At 57.4% G+C, this 26,163-nt stretch overlaps 1 protein-coding gene across 1 annotated transcript in view; it reads right to left on the minus strand.

Moving 5' to 3' along the window:
- The window catches only part of PPARGC1B (PPARG coactivator 1 beta), a 50,382-nt gene that overhangs the window by 23,959 nt on the left and 260 nt on the right, over positions 1-26,163 (minus strand). The window lies entirely within an intron of this gene.

Raw genomic sequence — 26,163 nt, forward strand, 5'->3', positions numbered from 1 at the left:
CCCACATTTAAAGCCTGGGCAAAGCAAACAGGAGCTTGATCCTGTCTTCCACTGGAGCTACTCAAAACCAGCTTCTGTTTGTCCACATTGGTGCAGCACGTGGGAGCCGCCGCGGCGGTGCCGGGCCCCACGCCGGACACGCTGTGCCAACACAGGCTGGACTCAAAGGTTGGACTCAAAGATTGGAGTCGATGATCTTAGAGGCCTTTTCCAATGTAAATGATTCTGTGGTTCTGTGGCACACATGGAGCAGCCACCCTGCCAACATGGCCTGCGACGTGCCGAGAGGGCACAGGGGGTGCACCGGGCACCCAGCCCCAGGCACCAGCAGGATGAGGCTCTGAGCCACAGCCTCAGCCTGAACACAGTCTCACTTGCTGACTTTTGTCTTACATTTAGAAGGGTGTAATTAAGATCAACCATGAGATGCCAGTAATAGGAAATATTAAACATTAACTGCAAACAATAAACATGAACTTGCCAGGAGTATCTTTGATATGGAGGAAAGATGGAAGAAATTGCACTAAACTGTCCCTGAGTCACAGGATAGAAAAAAGGAGCCTGAGATACTGGTAGTAATGCCCTGGATAAACAACATTCTGCTGGAACACTTTAAACAAAGGTGTGTCGGGATTAAGAAGAAGGGCAGCAGCAAAGTATATCACGGTTTACAAAGCTGCATGTCTACACTATACTCAGCAGCCATTTATTTGGGCTTTAAACTAGAGAGCCCACTTTCTTTCTGCCTGAGCTCCAGGACAGACCAGCCCAAGACTGTAAGACCTACTGGTGCCACAACAGATCCGTGGAGACCTTGCAGCCCCTGCATAGAGCTCAGAGCACCCCCCAAATCCAGCACCCTCACACTGCCAACACCAGGCACAAGCAAGGGCAAGTGGTTGTTGTGCCCCGTGCAAGGAGCAGACACAGCAGGGAACGGGCTGTTCATAAAGAGCCATGCTCCTCTCTCAACACAACCTAATGGAAACAGCCCCGTGCCAGAGGCTGCTGCTGCCGTGTCCTGGGATACGGTCTGCCAGGCAAAGGGCTGTCCAGGCAGTGTCAGCACACCTGGGCACACACAGTGTGCTGGTAACTTGTCTCCACAAGTGTGACAGCTTCATTTTGCATCCCTCGAGCCAAACAGAAGCACCCCATGCCAACCCTGCCAGCAGCCAGCCTGGCAAACACCACCCACTGCTCGCTGATCCTGGCACCACCAAATATGCCCTGCCAGTGGCTGCTGCCAGCCTTGTCCCCATCACCGACGGGTGCTCTGCAGGCAGTGGGGCTGGCACCACTCAACGGCATCAGCCAGGCAGGGCACCCGCCTGGGCCTGAACACTGATGGTGTTTTCTAAGAAATGCCTTGTAATCTCCCCAAAACCAAAGGCAGGACCAACAGCCAGCAGCCAGCAAAGCACAGTGGGAACTGAAATGTCCCATCAGCTCGGAGGGCTCCAGCCCTGGCATGTGACCCCTTGGCCGTGGGGAGAGGCAGGGCAGGAGCAGGCAGGGGTTACACAATGCTCACCTCGCTGCAGCCTTTCTCCAGTGAGGCAGCACAGCCTGTGTGGGGCAAGGACGGAGCAAGGGGCGGCACAAGCCCCACAAGCTCGAGAGGCTCTGCACAGATGCCCTACAGGACAGGGAGCAGTGGGGACCGTGGCTGAGGCCACTGGGGCATCAAGACCCTGAAACTCTTGGGATTGCTTCCACTCACAGACTCACAGCTGGAGGTGGTAAGAAATGCTGTGGCTCCATGAGACAAGCTGGGGACCACTATGAGTGGGGGTACCCTGAGCTCCAGCCAGGCTGGCAGCACAGGGGGCCAGGCTGCACCATGGGAGGGAATAAGTGCCTGACTCACTGAGGAGCTGACTGTTAGCCAGCTCTGCTGGTCACAAAAATTCCCCATGATGGCAACTCCCTTCTTTGAAAGGAAAACATGAGGGGGCGATTATTTTCAGACCTTCCTCTTCCCATGTCCCTGCAGCCAGCAGCCACATGATTGCTGTGGGCACAGGGACACCAGCAAGGAGCCTCCTCCAGGATCAGAGGAGGAGCAGCCCTATCCCTATACACCCAGCTTAGCTCCATGGGCACTGTTCACCTTGGCACTGACAGCACTTCACCCCTCTCAGCTGGCTCCAAGAGCAAATCCCTGCCTGAGGCAGTAACTGTTCCTCCAGCTCCCCACAGCACGACTGAGGTCAGACCTGCTGTAGCCTCAGAGAAGGCAGAGCCACTGCCTGCAGGGAGCGTGATGGACATCACCACGTCGTGCCACATTGTGTCCCACTCCAACTGTACCATCAAGCCCGGCCATAGCTGTGCTCCCTACTCACAGCCACAACTTTGGGATGTTCCACTGCTTGGAAAGCTCACACTGGCTTTCCAGGAGCCACGGCTGCAGCCTGTAATCCTGGGAATCCCTGAGCTACTCCCAGGCACTGGCAGAGTCAATGTCAGGAAGCCAGGAGGCTTTTGGGACCCGTGGGCTGGCAGCAGGAAATGAGCAACTGGAGGGGCAGGATCTTGGTTAGGCTGGAGCCGCTCACCCCACGGTGTGACCAGCTCTGGGGCTGCTGACTGGAGGCTGTGAAATGATGGGGAAGAGGGAACTGTCATCACTGACATACCCTCCTCCCTGGCTTGGGACACCACACACAGGGCTCTCTGGGTGGCAGTGGCTCGGCAGGCAGCCTGGTGGGAGCTGTAATTCCCAGCGCATTCTGGCACTCGGTGTTATCCACAGCTGTGAAACGGGAGCTGAGGTTAAAGCCAGCCCATGTCCTGCCTGAATCCTGCCCCTTTACATACACATCTGACGAGCGGGTGGAAAGAACCTGCTGCCTGCCGGACACTCCAATCCAATGTCATCCCTCTGCCAGGTCTGTCACCATCATCTGCAGGATGCCCTTCACCTCCCCAAGCCTCCGGCGCCTTTTCAGACCTCGTGAGGAGGAGGGACTGTCTGGGCCCCTGCCAGGAGCACTCCCAGTCCCTTTTGCCAGGGAGGTGGTAGCAGGGGAAGAAGGAAAGCACGTCTCCTGCCTGCCTTCCCGCCTGCAGGTCTGGTACCAAAGTTCAGAGAGGTGCTGAGGCCTTCCCTGCCATGGAAGACAGCGCAGTGCCCTGCACTGTTCAGAGCTGCCTGTGCCACCGGCAGCAAAGCAGCCTCTTAGTGCTAATCAGGACGAGGTAGGAGACGGGGAAGGTTCAAGCTGGGGTTAAGAAGGCGTAAGGAGGATCTTCCTGCATTAACTTGGCCTGTCAGTGAGTCCAGCCCTGACACTCTGCCGCCACAGGCATGCTCCAGTGACACGCCATACCCTGCTGGGGGTCAGGGTACCACCACCAAACCCGACCCACCAAGATCCTCCACAGACCCTTCATCCTGCACTGGCTCTTCTGCCAGGAGGGGTCTGCAGGACCCCATGCTGTGCCCAGCTCCCACATGAAAAATGAAATTTTCAGCTGGAGGTACGAGATCTCAAAGGGTGAAAAACACTGTGGAAAGGGCAAAACCACTCAGATCTGTCCGTACCCTCCCACCCAGCCTGTCCATGCTTGCCCAGATCCATATCCCAGCAGGGGTGGAAGCACCAGCCCTGCCAAGCAAGCACTGCCAGCTGCCCCTCTCTGCATCCATCCACTGCTGCAGGGAACAGGCGGCACTGCCTGCTCCAGCTGCTGCCTGCTGCCCTGCACAAGGCCTGGCACCCCATGGCATGGCCACGCTGCCTGCACCTCACTGCTCTCCATCACCAGGGCCCCCTGTGAAGGGACCAAGAAGTGAGTTCCCCACCCCATCCCCTGAACTGGGGGCTCCCTCTTCTCCCTGCTCCTGCTTCACCCAGTTAAATTATTGCCCATTTTCTGCACAGTGCCCAGAGGTGTCCTGGTCAGAGGAGACCTATCACCACCTGGTGTGGTCACCTCGTGCCTCTGCTCCCACACAACTCTGCCTAGAAAGCTGATGAGGAAGGGGAATGCTGACAGGTGGGTATTTTCCAGGTGGGCATCATCAGTGCTAGGATGCCACTAATATGAGCTGATTGGCAGTATTGATACCATTCCAATTCTGTGGGAAAACCGAGGCAGGGGAAGGTGAGACAAGAGCAGGTCCCAGCAGGTCCGTGACCACAGGCTGTGTACACACTCACAGTTGGATGGATGGTGGAGGTGTGATCCCTGAGCAGCACCTCTGGGCCAGCCAGGCCGGTGCTCCTGCACCCACTGGGCTTCCACCAGCACAACCTGTTTGGCCTGGGGATTTCCCAGTGCTGCACCAGCCGGCACAAGGCTTTGCTGTGTCCGGGTCCGCACCGGAGCATTCAGGGATGTCCCAGCCAGGCCACCTGCCCTCAGGGCCCAGGGCTCTGTCCCTGCTTTTTGGCCCAGCAGGAAGCATTTCTGGGAGCCGCAGCCTGGAGCTGGTGCTGCCAACCCACTTTGCCCGGTCTTCCTGCTCTGCAAACAACTGACTCACTCTGGAAAGAAACTGCTCCAAGATCTCCAGATAGAAAAATTGCTACAAGGGCAAAAGGCTCATTCAGGAGCACATGTAAACCCACATACACAAAGCTTTGTGCTATTTCAAATTCCCACCTGCTGGGGACCACACCTTTGCCTTCCTCAAAACCCCCACAGACAGGCTCCAACAGGGCAGGAGAGGAGGGGTCTGGCCACTCCCTGCTGCAGCATCTGAGGGCTGAGGCCCCTCTCCTCCTCCTCCCAAACCAGTTGGGGTGAAGCCTACAAGAATTACCTCTTAATTTAAATCAGACCCTTTTACCCACTCCATGTGCTGTGCCAGCTCCCTCGTGACCCTGCCCTGAGCTTGCCTGCTCCCAAGCCTTGTCCCCCCTATTTTTGACCCTAGCTAAACCAGGGATCAGATAAAGCCGGGGCAGGCTGGCCTGAAATCCAGACTCGAAATCTGGATCTGAAAGCCTGCCCAGGAACTGGCTGCCTCCATGTTGGGAGCATCAGAGCTGGGGGTCCCCTCTGGTGTGCAGGAAGCCACCTCTGCCCTGGCAGTGCCATGTCCCAGATGGCCCCAATCCCCGTGCGGGGCTGGTGGGAGTTAAGGCTCCTGCTTGATGTGCCACCTTCATACACTGCGTGGCCCCAATGCCTGGCAGCAGCTCCCCAGTCACGTGAGCAGCTCCAGTCAGCAGCCCCACCACCACCTTCTGTGCCTTGCTTTTATCCATCCATCTTCCCTCCACAGAGGCCATCCGTCTCAGCTGCCTCTGCTCCCTGTGTCAGACGCTGCCATGTGGGATCATGGCCAGGTGTCCTTGGGCAGAGGCTCCAATGTCACCTTGGAGGGGTCTGGCAGGAGGCAGAGCACCAGGGCCCACGGTTGTGCTTGGCACGGCACCGTCGGGGGACTGGCGGGGATCCTGCTGGGACACACAGCCCGAGCAAGCACCCTCCCACCACTGCTGGCTGCAAACAGCCACCCCCACACCTCCCAGCCCCTGGCAGCACGGAGGGCACAGAGGACACAGTGGGCACGTCCCCACAGCAAGCAGCCTCCTCGGTGCCTCCATCGAGTGCCATTCCCAGCCCTGGGTGAGCAGGTGGAGCCGTGTGTACCCAGACCCGGCTGAGCCGTGCTTGCTTATGCAAACCACAACGGGAGCTGTTTCAACTAGTTGGACTGCTGCCTGCTAGTCAGGTGCCTTCCTCCTCCTCCTCCTCCTCCTCCTCCCGAAACAGCTGCCAGTCCCCTGCAGGCAGCTGCCTGGTCTCCGTCCCCACGCTGAACACACCACAGCTGCTGTGAGCAAGGGGCTCTCCTTCCCCAGGGTGCCCCAGGGGGTGGGGGCAGGCAGGGCTTGTCATCCTCCAGCACGATGTGCTGTTATGCCCCAGCTCAGCTGTGAACAAGCTTTTCACAGTCCTTGAGGTGTCCTCAAATGTCCTGGCGCCACAGGCAGTCAGGGGGAATGTTGTCCATGTGCAGCTCGTGCCTACATGATACCCACCATAGAATCCTAGAATGCTTTGGGTTGGAAGGGACCTTAAAGATCATCTCATTCCAACCCTCCCGCCATGGGCAGGGACATCTTCCACTAAACCAGGTTGCTCAGAGCTCATCCAACCTGGTCTTAAACACTTCCAGGGATGGGGCAGCCACAGCTTCCATCGCACTCGGCTGGGAGAAGGGAAGACCCACAGTGCAGCAGTGGGGAAGGGGCTGTTTGCCCCATTGCTGGTGAATGTTGCCCAGCACTGTGGCCACACTGGCATTTCCCACCCTGTCTGCATCCTTCAAGGAGTGCAGGAACCCAGCAAAAGACTTGCTGTGACCTGCTGCAATCAAAATTTGGAAGGATGCAGGAAAAAAGTCACAGTGCTGTGAGCCTCAAAGGAGGGCCTGCCAGAGCTGGTCACCATGTCTGTCACCAGCTGGCTCTGCCACATTCACACCTCTTGGCAATGGCTCAGCGTTTGGCTTTGCCTGGAGAAACTCTCCCCAGGCTAGGAGGGGAGGAGCCAGCATCTGTTCCAAACAGCCTCTGACATTGCAAAACAAGGGAAAAAACCCAGATCCGAGCACCAGGAATCTTCCTCAGCATTCCCAAGCCAGCACCAACCTCACACTCTGGAATGCCAGGAAACCTGCAGCTTGGCTTTGCACAGGGCTCTTCAGCCTTTGCACAACACTCTGGCCTCTCCTTAAATTTCAACATGGATTGCAGGGAACTTCATATGCCACCAATTGAGTCAGCGGACGCCCGGCAGCCCTGACTCCATCAGGGAAATGTTCCCTCACCACCCCCGGCTGCTCCCAGCAGCTGCAGCGGCACAGCCAGGGCAGCGGGGATGCTGTGGAGGTTTAGGCACCAGATGGATCAGCAGCTCTGTGGGATGAGACCTGCAGCTGTGCTGACAGGCACGATGAAGTGGGATGAAGCCAGCTGCCCGCCTGCACCAGGGCTGTGGGGCTTCTGCCACGGCTGGTGTCCAACCCAGGGAGCCCGGGTGGGAATGTAGAGAGGGGGAAGTGCTGCAGAGCAGCCTTTGTTCCACTGGTTGGGAAATGGACGGGAATCAGCCAGTCCAGCACATGGAAAAGAGACACTGTCCAGGATGCACCCACAGCACATGGAAAAGAGACACTGTCCAGGATGCACCCACAGCAGTACCAGGAGTGGCACAAGGGATGGCTCCATTCCTGTTTCTTTACTACAAACTTTTGTGCAACAAAAAAAGGCCTTTGCCAAACGCAGCGGGGCCCAAGCCGGCTCCTTCCAAGGCTTCCTGGGATGCTCCGCTCTGTCATCCCTCAGCAGGTGCCGAGATCTTGTGTAGTTATTGGTTCTTCTGTTTGGGATGCTTTTCCAGCTGGTGCTGGATGTCTTTGATGAGCTTTTCTGCAAAGGTGGCATCAAGCGGGAGGAGCGGGAAAACCTGCCTGTGGTGAATGGTAAAACCCGCTGGCAACACCGTGACGCTTCTCCAGACGCTGCGTCTAAATATAGACTCCTCATTTATTATCCTGCAGCTGCTGGATTCGGTGTGAGAGGAGCCGAGGGGATGCACTGATGCTCCCCTTGCCCATGGCTGGGCACTGCCTGGACACATCCAGAGGCTCATACTGGCCCAAAAAACATGCAAAGCATAGAAAAACCATGAGCCTTCTCTCTGTGCGGCTCCTGACAAATGGGGCTGCTTTGCTGGTGAAATGCCGTGAGTGCAAATCCCCCACTGTGCATCCCAGAGGGGTGTAGAGATGCACTGCCATGAGCAGGTCCTGCCTGGGTGGGATGGGATTCCCCCTGCTCCTGGTGAGAGGAGCAGCAGCACCCAGGCCTCCTGACAAAGGATGAGTGGCTTTCCTGTGGCTTCCCTGCTGTCAAAATGCAGGGATGCTTCCTCACCCAAACCAGCCAGCGCTTGATCTGGCTGCACTTACTGTCTCCCTGGCACTACAGGCAAGGGACCATTTCTGCCAAGCACTTGGGGTAACAACAGGATTTATCCCTCTGTTGCATATCCCGGAGGGAAGGAGACATACCCTAAAATTTGCTGGGGACCTGTGGCCTCTGTGACACTTCTCCAAGGTTTTCCTGAGAGACCCTGTTCACAGATGGGAAATGAGGTGCTGGGGAAGAAGTTGATGCTCAGGGCAGAGCAGGACAGGCAGGAGAGGACAGAGTGGGATGCCTGGGAATGCACAAAATCCTGCCAGGCTCAGCTCAGGGCCGTGGTGTGAAGGTGGTTGTCATGGGGCCAAGGCACAGGCAGGAGCAAGCGGGGTGAAGCTGTCAGGGCCGTTCTGGGAGATGAGGGCTGGCATGAACTGGTAGGCCTGCAAAGCCTCCTGCCCAGGCACAGCAGGCTCCCAGGACCTTTCCTGCTGCTCTCCAGTGGGGATATTGCAGCAGGGCCTGTGTGAGAGGCAGGAGGGGCAGAGAGCCGTGCTACCGTGGGTGCCATCAAGCTCCAGGCTGTGTGCTTGCTGCCTCCATCACCACATCTGAGAAAAATGGGTAAAAAAGAGGGATGCACTGCAGGCCAGGCAGCCTGGGCTGTGGCGCTGCTGGCTGCTCACAGAAGCCATCCCCCCCACTCCTGGCGCTCAGTCCCATTGAGACAGGGCCAAGCGGGATGGGAACTCCAGGCATCCTGCCTCCTGCTGCCGGGGCTCTCGGCTGGCCGGTTCATGCTGGGACACCTGCTCCCTGGGTGGCCAGGACGCCCTGCTGCCAGCACTGCTGGACACTCTGCCCCACCACCACAACACCGGCCAAAGGACACAGCCCTCCAGCTCCACAGTCCACTGGCATTTCCCCTCCAGCCACCCTGCTGTCCAAGCGGGAGGCTGGGAAGCAGCAGGAGAGGAGGGGTTAAGGCATTAATCATCCCTGCTGGAGAGCGGATGGACCCATGGCACTCACAGGAGCACCAGTCCTGCACCCCACACACCCTGGTACTGGGACCACTCAAGGGTCTCACAAGTTGTGGGGAGCTGCCTCATCCCGCCAGCAGCTGGGCTGGCAGCAAACACTCCTTGGGGAGAATGGGATCAAGTGGTGGGAGCAGCAACGTGATGCCCATTGTGCCTGTGCCACCCACTGCTCAGGTGGGGACTGGGAATCTGCCGGCACTCCTGCTGCACACCCACCCACCACACACACCCACTGCTGGCACAGGGAGGGTGCAACACAGACACCCTGAGCATCCCCCCGGCAGGGGCAGAGGTGACTGTCCCTTCTCTGAGCATCTCAGCCACTGGCTGGAAGCTGAGCTGGGCAGCTTCAGAAGCAGCTCAATGTCCACAGGCATAAAGGGTCTCAGACCCCAGGCTGGTGTCCCCATAGGGGACAGGCAGGACAAGACATGAGGCTCATTGCAGGGCAGCTGAAAAAGCCACCCTCCAACTAACAGGTCCTTGACCCCCATGGAGTGTCCGTGGGGGCTGCAGTGAGGCTGTTTCTGCCAGTGGCCCATGGGGACATGCAGCAGCGTGGAGGGGGGGCGCATGTCTAAAACCTCCCTGTGCCTGCTCCCCCTTCTCCCCTCATTCTCTTTTCAGGCACTATCCTATGCACAAAGACTTACAGAGACAAAAAAAATCTCCAAATGTGATCTCTGGATGACCTCCTCCTCCTCCCTGGGCTGACATCTGCTGAAGCGGCAGAGAGGGGCCACAGGGACGCCCTCCTTCTGCCTCCCCCCTCAGCCCCAGAGGCCTTTCCCCTGCTTTCCCCAGGTTCACGAGGGGCATAAACCCTTGGGCAGTAGCTGGTATTTGGGTAACAGGCCACAGAGCACTGGGGATGCAGAGCTGGGAGCACGTGCTGTTGCTGTCCTGACAGACAGACAGCCGTGCCTGTGCCTGTGCCTGTGGCTGTCCATCCGTCTGGACAGCGCATGCTCCAACAACTCTCCCACGGTTGCCAGCAACACCCCTGGGATCCCCCAAGGCCAGATGTGAGGGGTGGCAGATGGGGGAGGAGCTCATTGGGGAGCAGAGCCTGCCTGCCTGCAGCTCTGCCCTCCCTGCCTGCAGCTCTGCCCTCCCTGCCTTCAGCTTTCTGGGCTGGGGGACTTCCTACTGCTTTTTCCCCACTCCAGGACCACAGCTCATTTGGGATGGTGACACATGCTGGGTGATGCTTTGCTGCTGTCCTACTGGAAGGAGTCCTGTGCCCATATTTGATTGGGATATTTTGCACCAGGCTCCTTCACCCCTCGTCCACCCTCCTCACCCTTCTCCGGCTACTGACTGTGACCCTCTCCCACCTTTCCTGCAGAAGGATTTTCCTAACGCCCGCCAAGGGATTTGCAGGTATAAAGGGCTCACTAAGTGCTAACAGTGCCCGGGAGCCGGCTGGCATCCATCTTGGCAGACACCCAGTGCTGTCCTGGAGAAACCTCTGCAAAAATCTCACCCTGTGACTGCTGGCCCCAGCCCCGGGCAGCCCCTCGCCCCGGCCATCACCCCTCACCAGGGGCACTGGTCCCGTGGGAGGGAGGCAGTGCCTGGGCAGCCAGCACAGGAGACATCCAAAGAAGGAAAGGAGTTGGACGGATGGAGGAGCCGGCTGGGCTCCCTGGCCAGCCAGCCCATACTGTAAAAGGAGTGGGAACAGGGACTGCACAGCTCCAGCTCCAGCGGTTTTAAGATGGCTGAGAAGCTGAGAGGAGAAGGAGGAGAAGGAGGAGGAGGAGGACATTAACCCTCCCGGCACTGCACTGCAGCCAGGAGCACTGTGGGGAGGATAATGGCAGGTTTCCCGAGACTCTGCTTAACAGTAGATGGATTGGGATCCCCCCAACTCCCAGCCCAAAAAATACAACTGGTGATGCTTTGAGGCCTGGCAGCGCCAAGTCGGGAGATGCTGTCCTCAGACAGGTAGTTGGAAGGAGGAGGAGAAGGAGGAGAAGGAAGAGGAGGGAGGGGGGGGAAGAGGCACATAGCAGATGCCTGCATGTGTCAGGTGACCCTCATGGGTGCAGGACACTCAGCAGGACCTCTAAGACTGCTTGACCATGGACTCCCTGGGATGGTGCCCTTCCACTCATGCTGGGAAAGCATCCCACTGGGTGCTAAGACCCCACTTAGCACACCGTAGGGGCAGGAGAGGGCCACCCATGAATGCCACCCCTCTGGGCACCTGCATTGCCATCCCTCAAAGGGAGCAGCAGGGCTGAGTGACTGCTCAGCTTCCCTCCTCTTTTCCCTGTGGACATGCACGTGAATATTCACGTTCTTCCTGCCAAATGTTTTCCTTTAAAAACATCGGGCTTGGCCTTCCCGGTGCTTTTCTGCGGGATTCATCAAAGCTGCAGGAACCCAGACGCAGCAACTGGAGGAGTAAAGGTATCATGCACTTAACAGCAACTTCCCTTCTCCGAAATTTTAATTGGTCATTGACGTCAAGTAATTATTGAGCATTATTAATTAAGAAAGCATTTAAGAGCCTGGCTTTTGTTGAGGTTTTGCCATTACAATTAGTTTATCGGCCAACAGGAGAAACATCAGCCTTTGCAGTCACTTGGAGTGCAGCAAAGTGCCCATAATTAATTTCCCTTTCCGCAGCAAGCGTTCTGCTCTGGCCTGCCTTGGGGACTCGCCTTTCCCAGGTGTGCCAACCACAACAGCTCTGGAAACACCCAGCCACAGGGACCCAAGAGGCCATCAGATGGGAACACCGTGTCCCCTCTAGCCTGTCACAAGCAACTACACATAGGTAGTGGCTCTTTTCGGGAAAGCATCCTGGCCAGATGCCCTGATCCTGGGGAGGAAGCTGCAGGGTTAGCAGAGTTGAGTCCTGTGGTCACTCCAGGGCCACCCTACCTTCCTAACAGATTTTCTTTTTATCTCCTGCCCCGGGAAAGCTGCTGGCTCCCTGGTGCTTGGCACTGAGGTGAACTGTTTTGGCAGCTGAACACTTTCCAAGAGTTCCCCCAAACCTCTCATACACTGGCAGCACCCACCACAGACAGAAGCAGGAAGCTGGAGGGGTAAGCTGGGACTAGGGGAGTGCTGGACATCAGGACTGCCCCACCAGTAGCAGGAGGGGCAGGATAACCCCATGGGAGGCCTCTTGGTATGGGGCTTGAGCACTGCCTGATCCTGCCTCAGTCCAGGCACAGCTAGGCAAGCCTCAGGCTGGTCCCTCCAGCAGCAATTCCTGCCTTTCCATTTCTGCTGGGGCAGAAGCAGCTCCTCTTTCCCTGTGGGAACTGGGGTGCTGGTGGATGGGGGAGGTTGGGAGGGGTGATGAGGGGCAGGAGGGCTACAGACCCTGCACCCCCAGAACGGCAAGCAGCACAGTCCAGCCCTTCCACAGAGCAGGTGATGCAGGACGCAGCCCAGCCCTGCGCTCCCAGATGGATGCTGGTGCATCCCCTCGCAGCACCCCCAAGTGCAGCACCAGGAGGGGCCGGCAGCCCCCGCTCAGCAAGTGGGTCAGCTATATATAAACAGCCCCAGCAGCGCTGGTACCAGGCACCTTCCTGCCTTACATCATTGCCACCCTAAAAACCACGGCCTGGAGACAGGGGCCGTGGCAGCCGTGAAGCGCTGCCGCGTAGCCAGGGGCTCTGCTGAATCTGCTCCTTCACAACCATCACCCTGAGGGCCCACACCTTTTGCCCTGCTCGCCCAGGACAGCCATCACAGAATGGGGGGACCAGGTGGGACCGATGCCAAATGGACAGGGGGGCCAGGTGTGACCAGTGCCTGCTGCACAATACTCCCGGGAGGCCACGGCTGCAAGCTGTGTGCACACTCCTCCACACAGAGCAGGCCCCCAGGAGGGAGATTTCTGCTTCCATTTATTGAAACCAGCCGGATCAGCTCCCAGGCACCAAGGCAACACGCTCAAACCCCCTCATTAAGGCTGGGCAGACACCTCCTGGCCCGAGGCACACAGACATGCCCGCAGCGTGCACCCACAGGTTTGGCTCACAGGGTACGGTCGAGCAGCCCCACTGCTGCACATCACTGGGTAAGGACGTTGTGTAGGAGGATTATGCAGCAGGATGGTTTAGTCCCAGTGTCTCCAGTTTGCTGCACCCCAAAGCCAGATGCCATCCCCACTTTTACAGTTTGTGGGTGCAGTAAATTGGGTGCTGGAGCCCAGGAGTTTGGTTTGGGGTGCTTTGGGCTGCTGCTCCCTTCACAGCCTCATTGGCACCACACACAAGAGGGATGGTGCTCATCCTGCACCCCACACGCAGTCGGAAAAGCCTTTTGCAGCCTGCAGGTCTTCAGTTGTCTACAGCAGAACATCACCCAGCCCGGAGGGTTGGTTATTAGGGAAAAACACTTTAATGAGGCAGCTCATTAAAGGCAGGAACAGATTAACCCAGGAACCTGAGGAACTCAGCGACTGCAGAGCTCAAGAATAGGAAAAATAGGCATTTCCCTGGCAGCAGTGGGAGATGATGCCTCAAAGTGGTGGGCTGAGCCCATGAATCCTCAAAGCCCTTTCAAAGCTCTGCACCCTCCCAGGAGCTGTGTGAGCTCTGGAGATGAAAGATGCTGGGAAGGGTGGACCATAGTTTGAAACCTATGAAAACACCCACTGAAATACAAGTGGAAAATACTCCATCCCCAATAGTCAAGTTCAGGCACTGCCTCCTCCGCTCATCAAGCAAAATCCCAGCACCAGCATGGACTTCCAGCAGGGATGCTCCAGGGACAAAGCCTTTGGCACGACACAGCCCCGCTGGACAGGAGTGAAGTGGGAGGAGAGGCAAAAGAAAACAGAGTTCAGAGTTATGGTCACCAGAGAAAAACGAACCCTGGAAAAAAGAAACAGCTCCATTTCCCACTACATCACATGATCTGCAGATCATCCCTTTCCACAGCCAAAGGAAACACTGGTGACTGGTGGAAGTGTGGACAACTGGGGCACCCTGGGAGGCCGGGGTTACCTCAAAGCCACTCCAGCAGCAGGGAGAAGAGTCAGGCCCGTGCAATGGCTGTTATGAATGAAGGTGAGAGCAGTGCTGCTAAAGATAACTTTGTGAGCAGGTACTATTAATAGCAATACTATTGGGCTTTTTCTTTGTGCTTCCTGCGAGGCTCTGCGGGATTGATGAGCGCTAATGGATCGGGCCCTGCCACAGCGCCAGGGAAGGGCCGTGCGCGCGCATCACCGAGCCCACAGCACAGCGATGCCATCGAGGAACAGGGACCAGCAGCGGTGGCTCACTGAGCCACCCGCCACTGCCACGTCCGACCAGCACTGACCCAGCACTCAGGCCGAGGATCCCGCACGGAGCTGCTGGCGAGGCTGCTGCCAGTTTCCATGACGACTTCAGCACTTGGCGCGAGATGGAGATGACGGGATCAGCCAGGAAAGTAACTGAGCGGAGCTGGCGTCCTCCGTCTGCCGTGGCCGGCGGCACAGCCCTGCCAGCCCTGCGTGAGCGGCTGGCACAGGGCGAAGCCCCGGGAGCCTCAGGGCATCTGGGTCCCCCTCTCATTGCAGGGCGCGTGTCGGCTGCTGGTTGTCCCCGTGAAGCGGAGCCTGCCCATCCCATTGGTCTCTCCCCAACATCTCCAGGAAAGCGCAGTCCAGGTCCTAACCCCCAGCCCTGTGCTGGCCACCCAGCACTGGAGCACCCAGCCAGTCTGTGCCTCGGCACTGCCCTGGGCTCTTGCCTCTGCACTGCATTTCCACTCCTGATGGGGCTGTCTCCTCGGCAGCACCACCTCGGAGCACACATCCCAGCTTGTGGCATCAGGGCTCTCCAGCACAGCAGGCAGCTTGGCAGAGTGGTACCCAGCTCCCCTCTGCAGCTCAAGGAGATGCTGCAGGCTGGGGCCGAGCTGGCACCGGGACAGCCCTGATCCTCACTGGCCTTGGCCCCACAGAGGCTTTCCCTGGCTTACAGGTAATCTAAGATCAAGTGCTCCAGCCAGACGTGCTCAGTCAGATGCACAGAGACACTGCAGAGCAGTGGGGAACGGAACACCTGCAGCATATGACTCCCTAGCTGGCACGGCCCCCCCAGCCCCTAAAGAGCACTCCCTGGGGACCCCATCCCTTGCCAAGCTGCCACATGTGGCTGCTGCATTCCCAGGCTGCTGGCAGGGAGCTCATAGGGCCGAGGCAGAGCGGGGGGCAGCCGGGACCCCCAGCACCCCCTCCCACCCGTGCGCAGGATCCTTCCCGTGTGCCCTTTTATTCCAGCAGTGCAATTAGCCTTGCTGACCCCTGAAATCCTCAGCCTCTCTAAGCAGCCATGCATTAAATCCCGGATCCAAGGGTGGAAATAGACTTCGTAAAAGGCTTATGGCCCTATTTATTACATTTTACGCATGACGGAGTCCGACAGCACGGCAACGGCGCTGCGGCTCTGCATCCTCACCGAGGCAGACAGACAGACGGACAGGCAGGGTCTGCAGCGGGCAGCAGAGCCTCGGCGGGTGTCTCCTCCCAGCCAGGCTTGGGTTGCCAGCTGAGTGCTCCCTCAGACACAGGCTGGCAGGGATATCGATCTAGATGAAAGCCAACACCGCTCTCGAGGCCGGGTAACCGTATCTGCCGCACATTTGTATTCCTTAGAGCGGGGCGGGAGGGCTGCAGCCATCTGCCAGAGCGGCTCGGGGATCCTGGGAACACTGCGAGCCCTCCGGATGGATCTCCACTGCGCTGCCTCCTCCCACTCCGCTGCACAGCCTTTACCTTCTGTGTTTCACCTCCACCTTGTTAGGGCCAAATAACACAGACCTGAGGAGCACATCACCAAAACACAGTCCTTCCTTCAGGCTCAGGCCACCTCCCCAGCAGGGCAGCACCTGCCTGGTCCCTGCCTGTGTGATGGGAGCTGAGGGGGCATCGCACTGGGGTTTGCAAGGTTGTACAAGGGCACCATGTGAAGCCAGCATGCAGGTGTTCACCCACACATCCCCAGGGTCCCACCCTTTAGCCAGATGGCTCCTGCCCCAGGGGGATGGCAGGGGTGGCAGAGGACTGTGTGAGGGTGAGTGCTGGCATGAGGTTGCACAGCTCTGAGCTGGGCAGAGGGCACGGTGAGGGGCAGGGATGGGCTGGGGGGATGAGGTGTGCAGGGAGGCAGAGCCACTGTGTGCAAAGGAAGCAGCACAAAAAGCACAGAGATGAAGGCTCAAACAGCTGAGGGACCCTCTGCATTTCCTGCAGAAAACCCAAGGTAGCTCCTGCATGTCTCCATCAGGGCCCGAATCACAAAACAGATCAGGGAGCCCCTGCAGCAGCACCAGGCCAGGGAGCTGCTCTTGTCAGCGCTGCAAAGCAGGTGGGACCAGAGGGAACACAAGAGTGTCATTTCCATGCACTTATAAAGAGCCAGCTACAAAGACTCAAGCAGCATGTGTCCCCAAGTCCCGGGAACACCAGCATATACGGACACAAACAGCTGCTCCCCACTTCCTTGGAAGGGACTCATGGCACCCTCAGTGCAGGGCAGTTGGAGATAACAAGTGACAAAAGCAAAGGTCACCTTGTGCGCTTCCAAGAAACTCAGTTTCCGTCAACACTTGGTGCAAGGTGCAAGCCTGGCTGATCCCAGGGGGTATACGAGAGCACCACCACACCCTGTGGTCAGATCACTCAGGTAAACCCATCTCCTGTGCCCTATCCAAAGGCAACAAGGTCTCTTGTGTGTATGAAGAAGCAGAAGCATGTCCATGGGATGTGCACAGTGCCCTGATCATGCCAACCCCCACATCTCAGAGATGTGTACAGGTACTGATGCCCATGAGGATGGGGACTGAATGTCCCTGGCAAGGGGAAATGGCACCTCTGGGGCGTCCTGCAGCTTGGCATTTCAGAGGCTCAGTCCTGCAACTTTCCCTAAAGGAACTCAAAGGGTTTGATGCCTGTGGTGCACCTATGAGCAGAAGGACCTTTGCCCTTCCTTTGTCTTTCCACCCAACCCCACACTGGAGGGCTGATTCCACTCCAGCAGCTCTGACTGATCACCCCGAGGTGCTGCAGGGCTTTGGGAGGGCTGGATGTGGAGGTTTCACCCTATAGCTCAGCTCTGCTTCTGTGCTTTGGAGCATGGATCCTCCCTCCAAGGGGAGGTGATGGCACGTTAGCAAACAGCATGTTTGGGTATAGATGGGCTCTGGCCTCAAATGGCATCGAGACATTTAGATGACCTGCAGTCCACATCTCCACAGGTTCGTGCTTCCCAGCTCAGTCACTGCTGTGAGCTCCCCACTGCCCCGGGACGGCTGCAAACCCATCCTGCTAATGGCAGGGGAATAATAACCCCAGGCCCAACTGAACGAGGTTTAAACTCCCCATAACACCCGTCCACAAAGGTCCCATACCCGCCAGGGCACTCGCAGGCTAATCCTCCCTCCAGAGCGGCTGCTATATTTAGGTATCTAAATGAGACAGAGTGGCTCTTTCCAAAAAAGAGTTCGTTTGGGTTACATAAATACAGAGAGAAACTTGAAAGCTGTATTTCCAGGTCCTTGCACTGCCATAAGCGAGCAGCAGAGATGAGGACAAAAATCTCCCCATGATAATCTTCCTTTCATTTCTTTTTGACTCAGCTGGATGTGCAGATGGGTTTCCAGCTCCTCTGGGACAGACAGGCAGCAGGCAAGAGGTGGGAGCTGAGAAGAGGCAAGCAGGGCAAGCAGACCATCATGGGCAGTCCCTGGTATCCACAGGGAGACTGCACTGCATCCCAGATGCACTAACAGAGGAATGGAGCACTGCAGGTAGACCAGGCAGCAAGGCCCACGGCACAGGCAGGAGGAGTCAACAGAAGTAAATAAACTGAGCAGCTCCAGCCCTTCCCATCCATGCCTGTCCCAACAGTCCCCCGCAACATCCCCCTCCAGTCAGCTGCCGACTTCCTTCCTCCTGCATCCACTTCCACATCCCAAAGCCTCTGGTCCCATGAGAAGAGCAGACATGCATGCACCAGCATGTCCTGCATACCTACCATGGCTCACCCCAAGTGCCGGGGCTGCAGGGCAGGGGCTGCCCCTGCTCCCCAGTTCAGCTGCCGGGCAGAGCTGGATGCCAGTCGTGGGCACAGCAGCGTCCCCAGCAGAGCTGGGTGACAACTTGCACCATGAGGGTTTTTGGGGACACAGACCACGTGCTTTCATTTTCAAAATATATATAAATAGACATATTTATTCCTTCCTAAAAGGACATGGCCACAAGAAAAAACAAAAAAAGCAGCTCAAATACCATTCAACCTTTCAGCCTGAGAAAACCACACAGTTCTCACAGGCTTGAGCTCTGTTACCTGGGAAATGGGTTCTAGCACTCAAAGCCTGCATGCACCAGTCTCCCAGTGGGGCCCACACAGAAACAGAAACTTCCTTTTTAAGAAAAAAAAATTGCAATTTTTTTCTTTTCATTATCAGGATGGTTTGGTCGTGACTGTGTGCAAGCTTGCTCGAAAGGAGAAATGGTGGTGGCGGTTTAAATCTCCAGCTCTGCAGAGCTCTGAGGTTTATGCTGTTCCAGGCAAGGTTTAAAAATCCTCTCGTCATTAAGATGTGGGAGGGTGGCTCTGAGCCACACACACCTGGCACAGGCAGGGCTGCAGGTCCCAGAGCCCAGGGGCAAAGGGAAGCAGCTCAGCAGCCGAGGTTTGCAGGGAGCCAACAGGAATGCAAAGTTTAATTAGCTTGAAGCCAAAGTTGCAAACAGTTGCACTGAGGCAGTGAAAGCACCAGGAAGTCAGGACAGAGGAACTGGAGCTGGACAAAGTTCAGCCCCGCTGTGCTGGGTGGCAGGTGAGCAACCTCTGTGTGGCAGGAGCGCGTGCTGCCAGCTCACCTGGCATGAACCACCATGCAGCCCATGCCCTGCCCTGCCCTCTGCCAGCGCTGCCTGCAAGCCCCGATCCCTGCACACGGACAGTGGTTCTCTCCCTGCTCCAAGCCCAGGGAGTGCGTGCTCTGCCTGGGCACTGTGCATGGAGCCAAAGGACCACGGCCACCCCAGCTCTGCACCCACCGGCGTCCACACACTGTGCTGGAGAGGGGCTGGCACAGGGCTGGCACAGGGACTGGCATCTGCAGGGGAAAGAGAGCCAGAGTCTGTCCCTGCTTCAGCCTTCCAGAGGAGCTGCACAAGTGCCACGTTTGACACCTCCAGCTCCTCACTGTTACCCAGGGACATGCACAGCTGTGGCCCGGTGTGACCAGTGCTGCTCTCTGCTCTAACCCAGCCTGGCTGCAGCTCAGCCCCGTCAGTCCTGTGTGCACGCAAAGGGGATGTCTCCTGAAACACCCCACAGCTACAGATGCACTTTCTTCATAAAAAAAAAAAAAATAACACAACTCACTCCTACCTAGGAACTTGGCTAAAAATGAAAGAAGAAGGTCTCAGCAAAAATGCTGCTGAGGCTGGGGGACAGGGATCATGCTGCCTGCTCCCAGCAGCACCTCCCCTGCACCCCAGCTCTGTGACAGCTGGGGCTGCTCCAGCTGTGGGTCACCTCGTGGCAGGACAACCAGGTCCCCAGTTGTCATTTGCGAAATCTGCATCCCTCCCCCCTCATCTGTGCAGGAGGGAGGAGAAGAAACATGATTAGAGGCAGCTGGGCTTCCTTCCGTCCGCAAGGCACAGGCAGCTGCCCCAGCCCGCGGCTCCGCTGCGGCACAGCCCGGCTCGGCACAGCCCGGCTCAGCAAAGCCCGGCTCAGCCCCGCACCCGCACGGGACGCTCTGCCCTCTCCACTCGCCACAGGATTTCCTTGCTCTTGACGTGCATGAAAGTTAGGAAATGAGGGTTCCTCGGGGAATAGGTGGGGAAGGCAGCTCTTGGCGGGGGTTGGGGGGAAAGGATGACACCTCCCACACCCCTCGCCCGCCACCCCATGTGCCCGGATCGAACGAGGTCCTGCAGCCTCCCCACGCAAAAGCTGGGGAGCAGAAGGGACAGGAGTGATGAACTTGCTGTTCTCTGATTCTATGATTGTAACTCGCTGCAAACTGAAACAGGAACCGGGGAGCTTGGCCGGTGGCGCTGGCTCAGCAGAGGGGCTGCGGTGCTGCCCTGGCCGCGACCACAGGGCGCAGAGGAAGAATTTAGAAAATGCATCTCAGTAAAGATACGCTGCTGCCCTGCAACTGTAGTCGCTGCAAGAGCCTGAGGCGCCACCTCAGCACAAAAACATCCATATAAAGCATGTACTGCTCATCCCAGGGGAGGGGAGAAGTGTCACATCAGCCCTGCGGGCGCACGGGGGGCTCTCCCGCCTCGGCCCCCATCACCAGGCTGCCCTCGCCAAGGGGGGGGCATCGCTGGGTGGGCAGGGGGCCATAGGGACAGTGGGGACACGTGAGCTGATGTAAAAAGGTCCTGTAACGTTTCAGCAGGACCCTCATTGTGCTCCGAGCTCCTGGTACTGGGGTGCCCACCCGGCACCCAGGCTTTGCCTCGGGACAGCCGGGATGTGAGATAAGTGAAGTATTTTCCCTAAGCCCCACTTTGCTGCCCGGAGCCGGCAGAGATCAAAGGTTAGTCTGGCTACTGGATGGGGCCATGTCCCCAGGGCTGCCACAGCGGTCTCCACATCCCCCACCAGCAGATACCAGACTTGCCACATGGAGAGCCCCTCCCCGGGGGGTCTCCAGATCCTTCAGCGCCAGAGATTTCCAGCTTTTACTTTTCCCTGTCTTCTTAATTCAGAAGTGAACTGGTTTAACATAGCAGCTTGCAGCAGCTCAGCCCTGGTTGTTGCCTCTGCCTGGGGAAGTGCAGTGACACGGGGCTGGATAAGGACAGAGCTGACGAGACCCTGAGCACAGCCAGATCTGTGCAAAGTCCTTCGGCATTTCTTGGAAGCTCCCATCGTTAGGAAAAAAAATAAAAAACAACTGCCATAAATAAATAAATAATAATTTGTGAGCCAGAGTTCAGGAAAAGTGCTGAAAAGCAGAACAGCCAAGCGATAAGGGAAGGGAAACACATTGGTTGGACCGTCACCCAGTGCCTATGGTGCCGGTGCCCCTGGAAGTAGGTCACTACCTCACCTGACCACCCGCCCCATTAACTTCAACCTTTAGTCTCTGGCTCATTACTACAAGCAGAGGCAGCTTAAAACATCCTCTCCCAGGAGCTCAGGAGCTCCCGGGAAGATGGTTCTCCAGGCATCAGGCAGGTGTGGGAACCTGCCCTTCCAGGCAGGGGAGCCAGCTGCCCACTCTTGGGGTGCAGGAAAAGGCTGCCCAGCCCATGTGCCCCCGGCAGCAGGAGACCTGCAGGGCCGGGATCGTGGCGGTCAGCCCGGCATGGCTGCACTGGCGGCTCCGGCGCATACAAAGTTCCCCCCCTGCCAAATCACTCCAGGCTGCCAAGTAGTCACGAGAAATATAAGCCCGTGCGGGGTTGCCATGGAGCGGGCTCAGCTGCGGGAGACCGGAGCCGATTCCTCCGGCAGACGTGTTTGCGGCCGAGGACCTGCCAGCACCTCGTGTCCCGGCTCCTCGGTGGCAGGGAGCGAGTGCCACGTGCGTGGTCCTGGTGGAGCCTTATCTCTGGGGACAGCACTTCCTTCCTCCGACAGAGTCAGTGCTGCAGAGCCCCACGGGGTGGTCGAGCTCTGAGAACACTGCAGGGATGCTGCCCCTCGCCTTAGTGACACCATCTCCCTGAGGCCATGGGCACATGTGGCTTCAGTGGTGGCATTTGCCCTGCAGGCACTGGGCAGCAATAGCACAGACACCCACAATGCCTCTGCCCCAGCCAGATGATGTCTCCAAGCCTCCATAGTGCTGGCACATGCCAGCCAGGGGGAATTGTGCCCTTCATAGAATCACAGAACAGTCTGAGTTGGGAGGGAGGTTAAAGATCATCTACCTCCAACCCCCTGCCAAGGGCAGGGACACCTTCCACCAGACCAGGTTGCTCTGAGCCCCTTCCAACCTAGCCTTGAACACTTCTAGGGATGGGGCAACCACAGCTTCCCTGGACAACCTGTGCCAGGGCCTTACCACCCCCACAGGGAAGAACTTCTTCCAAACATCCAATCTAAACCTACTCCTTTCAGTTTAAATCCATTCCCCATGGTCCTGTCACTACAGTATTACAGCTCCCATGCTCTGCCAGTTCCCCAGTCCCACCAAAGGGGATCTCAGAGCCTGGTGGGCTCCTGCCCCAGCACCAGTGGGCAGAAGTGCCTGGCTGCACAGCAAACCATCTGCCAAGAGCCAGCCTGTGGCATCCCTGTCCCCAGGCCTGCACCAGGGACCATGGGACCCACTCCTCAAAACCAGAGGTTTGGGGCTGAAAGGGGCATCCCCCGGGCATTTTTCATTGGACAACCCAACCGTGTTGATAAGCTGGTGCAAGTGGAGTTTCTAACTACAAAGAGGCTTTTGACATTGGAAAGGTTAATGGGAGAGAGGTCCCTCTCCCTCACAAAGCTCCCTTTGCTGGAGGCCTTAGGTTGAGATCTTAATTATTCACCTGTTGGAGAGGTGCCTTTCCATTACAGCATGAGACCGGGGCAGGGATGTGCAGGCAGGCGGCAGGAAAGCCCACGGCGTGGGGCACCCCTGGGACACCAGTCACAAGCAGGGTGTGCAGGCAGGTGTGCAGAGGGGCTCTCCGAGGGGGCAGATCTCAGGCCACCAGCCCTCCCTTCCCTCTCAGCTGCTCCCAGCGGCTGCTCGCTCCCAGCTACGAGCGGCAGGATCAGCAGCAGGCTGTGCTCCCAGCCTCCGCAACCTCTGCTGCGGCGGGGACGGCCACCGGCATCCCCAGCACCCGCCGCTCCCGCTCCGCCGGCACAGCCTCCATCAGTGACAGCCACCGGGACACGGCCACCCCCTCCCAGGGAGCGAGGGGGTCTCCAGCCCCGGCAATGCAGCAGCCCTTGGATCCAGGCTGCAGCAATGCAGCCAGGCTGAGGGTACATTCTGCACAGGCCCTTGGGCTGTCTCAGTCACCCAAACACCCCCCCCCTCCCCAAATCTTCTAGAGAAAACATGCAGAAAAAGCAGGATATTGGTCTGCTCAGTGAGGACTATCAGAAATTCGGGATGCATCCCTACTTTGTTACTAGCAGTGCCAACCCACCAAGGGCTCCCTGTGCCTCCTGCACTCATCGATGGATTAAGCTGTTAGCAGGAGGCTGGGAAGTTAAAAGAGGGAATATTGTATTTCAGTTTCATGTGATCTTTAAGCATCTCTCCGAGAAGCAGCCTGTTTTTTTTTTAAATTCTTTCCCCCCCTGCTGCAGTTTGGAGTTTTTAAACAAATTGAAGCTGTAAGAGTCACAGTGCTCCTGCCTCTTGCAGGGATGCCGAGAGCTGCTGGCTGCTCCGTGGTGCTCTCGGCAGAGCTGCCTGGCTGGCACTTGCCAGAGCCTGGTGCCAGCAGACGAACGAACTAGCTACAACCAGCTTCCCACCTCTGAGCAGCAGAGTTGCACAAAATGGATTAAGCAGGCCCAGAAATGACACATTTTGAGTCGCAGCAAAACAAAACCACTTTTTTTTGTTGCAAAAAAAGGGAAAAGGAATTGGCCGGAGAAAGGCACGTATCAAGTGAAAAACCCTGATTTTCTTTCTGTAGCAATGCAGGTACCACGTGAATCATCGCTGTCCTCGATATGTAAATAGAGGTTAGCAGGCACCCTCAGCTCAAAACCTTACGATTAAGGGACTAATGCAAATATCCATGTCAAACCTTCACCATGCATCTCCCCAAGAGCCTTTCTCAGGATTCCTTCCATGAAGAGGAATGGACCACCTGGCACCTGCATGCGCCCAACTGCGCCTTTCTCTATACCTACTGCAAAAGCAAGGACTGGGGAGGAGCACGGGGCAGAGAGAGGGGGAGAGTCAGAGTTCCTCAAAATTTCCACGAAGGAAATGGCTAATATTCATGATCTCATGGCCTCCTGACATTGTAGCCTCTCAGGATAATCTGATCTCATGCTGGAGCCCTGGGGTCTTTGCAGAAGCAGGTTTCGGGCTCCATTGAGAAGTCAGTAACCCAGTTGTAAGCAGAAGCTCGTACAGTAGTAATGGGGAGAGACGTCAGCGCCAGCCCGGCCCGCCTCCCGCTCCCAGTTAGAAGGCAGCATGTGACAGAGCCAGGGCTGGAGCCTTCCCCGCAGTTTCATCAGAGGTTAAGGCACAAGCACAACACATGCTTACAACTTCAGGCAGTTCTTAAGCAAACACATGCAAATCATAGCTGGGGGGGGGGCTTTTTTCCTTCCTTTTTCCTTTTTCTCTATTCTTTTCATCCCAGCCTTGAGCCCCTCTGCGCACGTGGGGACAGAGAGGAAATGGAATTATCGAAAGCAGGCGCCGGGCGGGAGAGCACACACAGGCTGCACAGTCCCCTCGCTGCTCCTCACTTTCTGCACCTGCAGACTTCGGACCAGCACTACCTGTGCATGTCCCTGCACAGCTCCCTCCAACAGAGTGCATGTAGGGGAGAGGGAAAAAAACCAGGGGACACAGCAAACCGCATTTCAGGAGATGCCATAAACACGGTCTTATTTCAGCATAGGCCATTTCACAGCCCCAAATTTTGCAAGGAATGTTCACAACATGGTGGGTTTGCGCCAGAGAACAATGACAATTCACAGGTTTTTATCCCCCCATTAGCAGTCTCTTTTGGAATAGGATTCCTAAATTGGCACATCAAATGCTGACCAAAAAGCAAAAAAAAAAGAGAAGCAAGGCTTCAGACGCGTGCTGCAATCATACGGGCTTTTCACGGAAAGCATGCAGAGAACAGGAGGATTATTGCAGGGCAGTGGAGCCAGGAACTTTCACCTGCCCAGGGAGCAGTGGGGCTGGCGGGAGCTGCAGCCTTTCTGCTGTACTTCCCAGGGATGACATCCCTCACAACCAGCCTCCTCCGAGGGACAGCATCCCACACCACCAGCCTCCTCTCCTATAAGTCGACGGCTCCCTCAGCAATAATAAAACAAATCAAACTAGAAAACACAGACCGCTTACAAAATCTTCTCGACCCACTCCTCACCCTTCCTGACCCTTCTGCTGTAATCAACCTGTCAGCAGCTCTTCGTTAACAACCCAAGCTGCTGCCTCCCCCCTGATCTGCCCCCAGCAAGCCGCCCGGGTCCCGTGCCAAGCCGGAGCGCTCTGGAGCTGGTGCATGCGAGGAGAGGTGCCGGGACTACATCAATCTGGCTGGTGGCAAGACCTGCCTGGTTCTGTCTGGCACATGCACCGGGGGCAAATCTGATTTACCAAGTCTCGAGACCTTGTTTGTTTTGAACCCAAACGGCAGGATTAGTCCTCGTCCCGTTCCCCACACACACACTGTTTGCAATCCCGGAGCTAAACTGGTGAGAGAGCAAGGGTTGGGATGAATGTGCTCGCTTCACAATCGGAGCTATTTTGTAATCCGTGGTTATGAAAGTGAAGGGTCGGGGAATGACATATAACTACAGAAAACTCTTCCCACTTGCACCAGCTTCATCAATCCGGCTGCAAAATGCGCGGCCGTGCTCCGGATCAGTCACGGCTCCGGCTCCTGCCCGGTTTATTGTATAGCGCCTCTCTTCCAGCCCCCAAAATGGAAAAGCATGCGAGCCCTATAGCCAGCACGGCTCACTCTCGTGATCCCGCCGGCGCTGCCAAGGAGCCTTAATCTGATTTTAATACCCAGCTCCGTCCAAAAGACAACCCATCCACATTATGCAGCGGGTGACTCGCAGCACCGAGACCCCTCTCCCTGTCGCACTACCCCCCCTCTCCAAACCTCCATCCCCCAAGATCCCAGCCCGTATGCGTGGAATTGACGCTTGGAATGACTCATCCCACAGCCCGGCTCTTATCAGCCCCCACCGCGCAGCCCCCTGCGGAGCCCCCCCCAGTCCCCCGCCGCCTGCACCGCGCCACCCCCTCCCCATCTTTGGGGGGGCTGTAACAAACGGGGGGGGGGCTGTCTGCGCCGAAACCCATCAACCCACCGACTTCTCCCCCCTTCACCCCCAAACTCCCTGCAGATGGCGGGGGTGGCGGGTGGAGGGGGGGCGGGAGTCCACGTGCGAGTGGTGCTGAAAGCGCCGGCGGGGCTGCGGGGAAAGCCGCGGGGAGGGGCGCGCAGGGAACCGCGGGTGGGCGGCAGCGCTCCGCACCCGCGGAGCAAACGGGACCCCCGCAGACCCTCGGGGCACCCGGCGGAGGAGCCATTCCCCGCAACCCCCGCTCCGGCA

The sequence above is a fragment of the Neopelma chrysocephalum genome, unplaced genomic scaffold (genome assembly GCF_003984885.1).
Source record: "Neopelma chrysocephalum unplaced genomic scaffold, ASM398488v2 Primary Assembly neopelma1_63, whole genome shotgun sequence".
NCBI classification, from domain to species: Eukaryota; Metazoa; Chordata; class Aves; order Passeriformes; family Pipridae; genus Neopelma; species Neopelma chrysocephalum.